Raw genomic sequence first — 7,118 nt, forward strand, 5'->3', positions numbered from 1 at the left:
AGAGGGTGGTATACGCGGGCATTGTCTTGCTCCGAGAGGACAGTCAGTGATTTCGTCTTCAAGTACCACAGCGACTCGACATTGGCAACGCACGCAAAAGCCCAGGACGCAGAACACCTCCTCTGCAGGGAGAGATGAGAGCATGCATATGTTTTGTCTGTTCCTGTCTCTGCAATCTGTCCCCCCTCAGCAGCCTCCACCCACTCCCCAACTTCCACTCGACCTTCCCGCAGTTACCTGTTCTATTCCGGATTTTGTCTGCACACTTTAACGGTTACACTCTATTCTGCGCGGTTATTGCCTTACATTGTTCCACTTCAACGCACCGTGTAGTAAGAGCATATGACATAGGAAATACGCCATTCGGCTCACTGACCTGTTCCGCCGTTCCTCAACGGCTGATTTATTGTCCCTCTCAACCCCATTTTCCTGCCTTCTCACGTAACCTTTGAAACCCTGACTGACCTGCCGACGCCTGATTTAAATCTGCCTAATGACTTGTCCCCGACAGCTGTCTGTGGCAACAAATTCCACAGATTCACCAGCTCTGGCAAAAGAAATGCATTGAACCATAGAACCATAGAACACTACAACACAGAAAGCAGGCCATTCGGCCCCTCTAGGCTGTGCCGAAACTTTACTGTATTCCGCTACTCCCATTGACCTGCATGCAGTCCATAACCCTCCAGACCGCTCCCATCCATGTACCTACCCATTTATTCTTAAAACTTAACAGCGACCCCGCTTTTACCACGTCCGAAATAGCTCGTTCCACACTCCCACCACTCTCTGAGTGAAGAAGTTCCCCCTAATGTTCCCCAAAAACTTTTCCACTTCCACCCTAAAGCATTGACCTCTCGTATTTATCTCTGCTAATCTAAGTGGAAAGAGCCTATTCGCATTTACTCTGTCTACACCCCTCATAATTTGGCAAACCTGCTCATCTCCGTTCTTAATGGACACCCCTCTAAGCAGAGGCTGCTCCCTCCGGTCCTGGACTCTCCCACTATAGGAAACATCCTCTCCATATCCACTCTATCTGTGTCCTCTGGTCCTAGACTCCCCCACTATAGGAAACATCCTCTCCACATCCACTCTATCTGTGCCCTCTGGTCCTAGACTTCCCCAATACAGGAAACATCTTCTCCACATCCACTCTATCTGTGTCCTCTGGTCCTAGACTGCCCCACTATAGGAAACATCCTCTCCACATGCACTCTATCTGTGTCCTATGGTCCTAGACTCTCCCACTATAGGAAACATCCTCTCTACATCCACTCTATCTGTGTCCTCTGGTCCTAGACTCCCCCACTATAGGAAACATCCTCTCCACATCCACTCTATCTGTGTCCTCTGGACCTAGACTCTCCCACTATAGGAAACATCCTCTCTACATCCACTCTATCTGTGTCCTCTGGTCCTAGACTCTCCTACTAAAGGAAACTGTCGAAGTTCTGAAACAGAAGTTGGGACGCACCTGATTTCTGACCACAGTTACAGCTCCTTTGCTACGCCAGTCCCATTGGCGTGTTATCCGACATTCTGTCAGGGGTTCGGCCATGGGTATCTTCGCCATCTCCTCCATCCAGGATGAGTCGTTCATCATTACCGGGTTGAGGTAGAACTGATTGAATTCTTCGTCTGAGGAGCGGGGAAGGAAGGGATGCATTTTAGAATTATCGACGTTTCTGCCCAGGCGCAGGCAGTTCCTCTGGAGGCGTGGAGTCGTGGGCTGGAGGTTTATGGCTGGCAGGCCTGGGAATGCTGGGCTTCAGATGTACTGCACTGGAGCCCGTGCTTCGGCCCTCTTTGTGCCAACTCTGATGCCAAATTCAACTCTCTTCATCTGCCTGCACGGGAACTACATCCCTCTATTCCCTGCATGTCTGCGTGTCTGCCTAAATGCCGTTTACATACCACGCTTGTAGCGGCTTTCCGCACCGCCCTGCAAGCCCATTCCGGACTCCCACCACTGTGTAAAATATCTGCCCTCACATCTCCCCTAAACTTTTCCCTTCACCCCTTCTCAAAGATTGTCTCGTCTGGGTAGCCTCGTTTCAAAGATGTTCCCTCTTCTATTTGACCCGTGCACTCTTGGAACAGGACCATCAGTCTCATTCCGGACTATGCTTAACAACTTTATGAACTTTTGCTGGAGAAAACAACCCAAGTTTGGCCAACTTCTCCTGACATGTAATACTGATTTATCGAGACAGCACCTTCTCTGATGAACACAGCAGATTCTAGAATCGCAGCTTGTCAGACAGCGTCTGTGGTGATGGAAGCAGGGAGAGTGCTGCAAAACAAAGTTCCTTTCTTCCACAGTGGCGCAGAGGGTTGAGCCACTGCGTCAGTGATCCAGAGATCCGGGTTCGATCCCCGTCTCCAGTCATGTGTGTGTGTGTGTGTGTGTGTGTATGTGTGTGTGTGTGTGTGTGTGTGTGTGTGTGTAAGAGAGAGAGAGAGAGAGAGATACGTGTGTGTGTGAGAGAGAGAGAGATAAGTGTGTGTGTGAGAGAGAGAGAGAGATACGTGTGTGTGTGAGAGAGAGAGAGAGAGATACGTGTGTGTGTGTGAGAGAGAGAGAGAGATAAGTGTGTGTGTGTGAGAGAGGGAGAGAGCGATACGTGTGTGTGTGTGAGAGAGAGAGAGACGTGTGTGTGTGAGTGAGAGAGGGAGAGAGAGAGATACGTGTGTGTGTGTGCGTGTGAGAGAGTTATGAGTGTGTGAGTGTGAGAGAGATACGTGTGTGTGTGTGTTTGAGAGTTATGTGTGTGTGAGTGAGAGAGAGAGAGAGAGATACGTGTGTGTGTGTGAGAGAGAGAGAGAGAGAGAGAGAGAGAGAGAGAGAGAGAGAGAGGGGTACGCGTGTGTGAACCACTGTAATTAACCAACCGGCTCAATGGGCTTTTGGGCAGGTCCAAATTCACACCGGCCATTTGGCATGGAGAGCAGGTGCTGTGCTGTGCGAATGTGGACCGGACTCTCCCACAGCCGCACGGGTGGGGAGGGGTGTTGCGTCACAACAGGCTGCCACTGTCATGTCACTGAATTCGGTGATTCCATGCTCGGCCGTTCCTGTGTCGTCCTTCTCAAACATCTGAGCCTTCTTCATGTTCTCCACAAAGATCTGGAAACGGCGATTCTCTTCTGCCGAGAGAGAGGGAGTGTGTAAGGAGAGAGAGAAAGGAGAGGGAGAGAGGGGAGAGAGAGAAGAGAGGAGGATGAGAGTGAGAGGCAGAGATAAAGAAGTGAGAGAGATGCTAAGTGTGTGTGTGGGGAGAAGAGGGAAAGTGAGAAGGGAGAGAATAAGGAGGAGAGAGTGGGACAAGGAGGAGAGGGTGAATGTGTAAGAGAGAGCAGGACAGAGAAAAAGGTAGTGGGGGAGGGTGTAGAAGGGGTTGTTGGTTCCCAGTAGAGCCCTCTGTTCCTCCACCCCTCTCTCCCTCCCTCCCCACTCCCTTTGCCCGACCCCCTTCTCCCCATCCCTTCCCGGGACAGAACGAGTCCGGTTCCCCTTACCTTCCTCTCCGTCATAACTCCTGTTGTAAGCCACTTTGAACTCCTCGAAATCGGACCGCATTTGGAACTGGGGACGGAAGAAGTTGCCGTTAGTCGGGAATCTCCTTCCCTCAATCCGTGTCGCTGGGAACCTCTGAGAAGGCCATCCCAGCCCTGAGCAGTGAGGGCCGCCCCCGCCCGCCCTCTCCCCGGTACGGACACACCCTTGGTGTGGAGGGTGAGGAGGGGAACAGGGTTAGTGAAGGTGCGGTAGAGGGGTAGGGGACAGTGTGGAAGTGGCCGTGGTGGTTGAGGCAGTGGAGGGGGATGAAACTGTGGAGAATACGGGAGTGAAGAGGAATGGAGGGGGGCGGTTTAGAGGGGAGGGGAGTGAGGAGTGGTGGAGGGGTTGTAGGGGGGATAGATGGGGATGGAGAGGGAGGGGGATGGAGACGGAGTGGGGAGCGAAAGGAAAATACAGGGCAATGAGGGGACAGGCGGTAGGGGAGTGAGATCGAGGGCGAGGGAGGGCAGTGAGGGGAAGGGAAAGGGAGGTGGAGCAGTGGCGAGGGAGGGAGGCCGGATGGGGTGAGAACAGGAAGTGTTGGGGGAGGGAACGGAGGGAGTGAGTGTGGAGTTGAAGTGAGTGCGTGTGGACGGTGGGGGATGAGTGGTTGTGTTGGGTGAAGGGAGGGAAGACGGACGCGGATTTTGAAACGGGATGAAAAGGAACCGAGAGGAATGGGCGATGCTGTTGGATGGGGTCGGCTGGGGGGGGGGGCTCTGCAAGAGTGGGGCAAAGGTTTAGGTTGAGTGGTGAAAGGCTGAGCAGGAATCTGAGCGGTAAATTCTACACCCAGCGGGTGCTGAATGCATGGGACGAGCTGCCGGGTGAAGTAAGGGTGAGCCGGATTATTCCCAGGGCAGCTCCATCCGTCCACATTCGGAAGGGACCGTGATGGGCCAGTACCGAGCGCAGTAACATCCCTGAGATTCACAAGTCATCGTACACGTCCCTGAGATTCTCACGTCATCGTACACGTCCCTGAGATTCACACGTCATCGTACACATCCCTGAGATTCAAACGTCATCGTACACATCCCTGAGATTCACACGTCATCGTACACATCCCTGAGATTCAAACGTCATCGTACACATCCCTGAGATTCACACGTCATCGTACACATCCCTGAGATTCAAACGTCATCGTACACATCCCTGAGATTCACACATCATCGTACACATCCCTGAGATTCACACGTCATCGTACACATCCCTGAGATTCAAACGTCATAGTACACAATCGATAATGACTCCCTGATATTATGTTACAGGATACACACTCAAGAACAGCTTGCTCAATAGAGTCAGAATCATAATCAGGTTTAATATCCCTGACATAAGTCGTGAAATTGGTTGTTTTGTAGCATTCCAAACACACATAGCCTACAGATATCAATTAGTGAAAAACAGCAGGAAGATGCGGAATTAAACGATGAAGTTGAAAGACTGTGGAACATGAACAGGGTATACATTCTCCCAATGGTAATATCTACAACTGCTACTATCCCAAAGTGACTACACAATAGCATCAAACAATTAGGCCTACACGGCAGTATCCCTGTAAACCTTCAGAAATCCAAAACACTAACCATCATTATAACATTCCTAGAAACTGAAAAATAAAATAAAGTGCGCCCTTGATCATGCCTGCAGCTCAGGTTTTACCATCCTGAGCTGAAAATAACAAATAAGCATTAAATATCGCGGTCATGAGATGAAGACCCTGGAAGTGAGTCCATAGGTTGTAGGAAGAGTTGGGGCCAGTGAAGTTGGGTGAAGTCATCCCATCTGGATCACGGTGTCAAGATAATACAACCTTTCCCCCAACGTTGACAAAACAAATGAGCTGGTGACTGGATTCAGAGGAATGGTGGGGCTCCACCTCCTGTTTCCATCAATGGGACTGAGGAAGAGAAGGTTGTGATCTTCAAGCTCCCTGTTCAGATCCCGCCACGCTGACACCACAACCCAGAGTGCTCACCAGCACCTCTACTCCCCTCGGGAGACTAAAGGAACTGGCAAGCCGCTGATGCACCAGAGAAACATCACAGCTGGTCCGTGTCAGAAACCTGGACCGTGTCAGTTCCCCGATCCATGTCAGTTCCCCAATCCCTGTCAGTTCCCCGGCCCATGTCAGTTCCCTGGACCGTGTCACTTCCCTGGACCGTGTTAGTACCATGGTCCCAGTCAGTTCCCTGGTGCCTGTCAGTTCCCTGGTCCGTGCAAGTTCCTTGGTCTCCGTCATTTCCCTGGTCCATGTCAATTCCTTTGTCCGTGTCAGCGCTTCGGTCCCTATCAGTTCATTGGTTCATGTCAGTTCCCTTGTCCGTGTCAACGCTCCGGTCCCTATCAGTTCCCTGGTTCATGTCAGTTCCCTGGTCCGTGTCAGTTCCCTGGTCCCTGTCAGTTTCCTAGTCCGTGTCAGTTCCCTGGTTCCAGTCAGTTCCCTGGTCAGTGTCAGTTCCCTGTTCCCTGTCAGTTCCCTGGTGCCTGTCAGTTCCCTGGTGCCTGTCAGTTCCCTGGTCCCTGTCAGTTCGCTGGTCTCCGTCAGTTCCCTGGTCCGTGTCGGCTCCCCGGTCCCTGACCGTTCCCTGGTCCGTGTCATTTCCCCGGTCCCCGTTAGTTCCCCAGTCCCTGTCAGTTCCCATGTCCGTGTCAATTCCCTGGTACGTGTCGGTTCCCTGGTCCATCTCAGTTCCCTGGTCCGTTTCCGTTCCCTGATCCATGTCAGTTCCCTGGTCCCCGCCCATTCTCTGATCCGTGTCAGTTGCCTGGTCCTTGTCTTTTCCATGGTCCCAGTTAGCTCCCTGGTCCGTGTCAGTTCCCCGATCCGTTCAGTTCCCAGCCGTGTCAGTTCTCTGGTCAGTGTAAGTTCCGTGGTCCCCGTCAGGTCCCTGGTCCGTGTCAGTTCCCTGGTCCGTGTCATTTCCCTGGTCCGTGTCGGTTCCTTGGTCCCTGTCAGTTCCCTGGTCCGTGTCAGTTCCCCGATCCGTTCAGTTCCCTGATCCGTTTCAGTTCCCCGGTCCACTTCAGTTCCCTGGTGCCTGTCAGTTCCCTAGTCCAGTCCCTGTCAGTTCCCATGTCCGTGTCAATTCCCTGGTACGTGTCGGTTCCCTGGTCTATCTCAGTTCCCTGGTCCGTTTCCGTTCCCTGATCCATGTCAGTTCCCTGGTCCCCGCCCATTCTCTGATCCATGTCAGTTGCCTGGTCCGTGTCAGTTCCTTGGTCCTTGCCTTTTCCATGGTCCCAGTTAGCTCCCTGGTCCGTGTCAGTTCCCCGATCCGTTCAGTTCCCAGCCGTGTCAGTTCTCTGGTCAGTGTAAGTTCCGTGGTCCCCGTCAGTTCCCTGATCCGTGTCAGTTCCCTGGTCCCTGTCAGTTCCCTGGTCCGTGTCAGTTCCCTGATCCCTGTCAGTTCCTTGGTCCCTATCAGTTCCCTGGTCCGTGTCAGTTCCCTGGTCCGTGCAGTTCCCTGGTCCACGTCGGTTCCCTAGTCCCTGTCAGTTCCCTGGTCTCCGTCACTTCCCTGGTTAGTGTCAGCTCCCTAATGCCTGT

At 52.5% G+C, this 7,118-nt stretch overlaps 1 long non-coding RNA gene across 1 annotated transcript; it reads right to left on the reverse strand.

Moving 5' to 3' along the window:
• Positions 1–3,036: 3,036 nt before the first annotated feature.
• LOC140188986 (uncharacterized) lies at positions 3,037–3,731 on the reverse strand. Its single transcript, XR_011883425.1, has 2 exons — positions 3,523–3,731; positions 3,037–3,150 (listed from the first exon to the last, which is right to left on the reverse strand). It is a non-coding gene; the product is annotated as an uncharacterized lncRNA (long non-coding RNA).
• Between the last annotated feature and the right edge of the window lie 3,387 nt (positions 3,732–7,118).

This window comes from Mobula birostris, chromosome 28, assembly GCF_030028105.1.
Source record: "Mobula birostris isolate sMobBir1 chromosome 28, sMobBir1.hap1, whole genome shotgun sequence".
NCBI classification, from domain to species: domain Eukaryota; kingdom Metazoa; phylum Chordata; class Chondrichthyes; order Myliobatiformes; family Myliobatidae; genus Mobula; species Mobula birostris.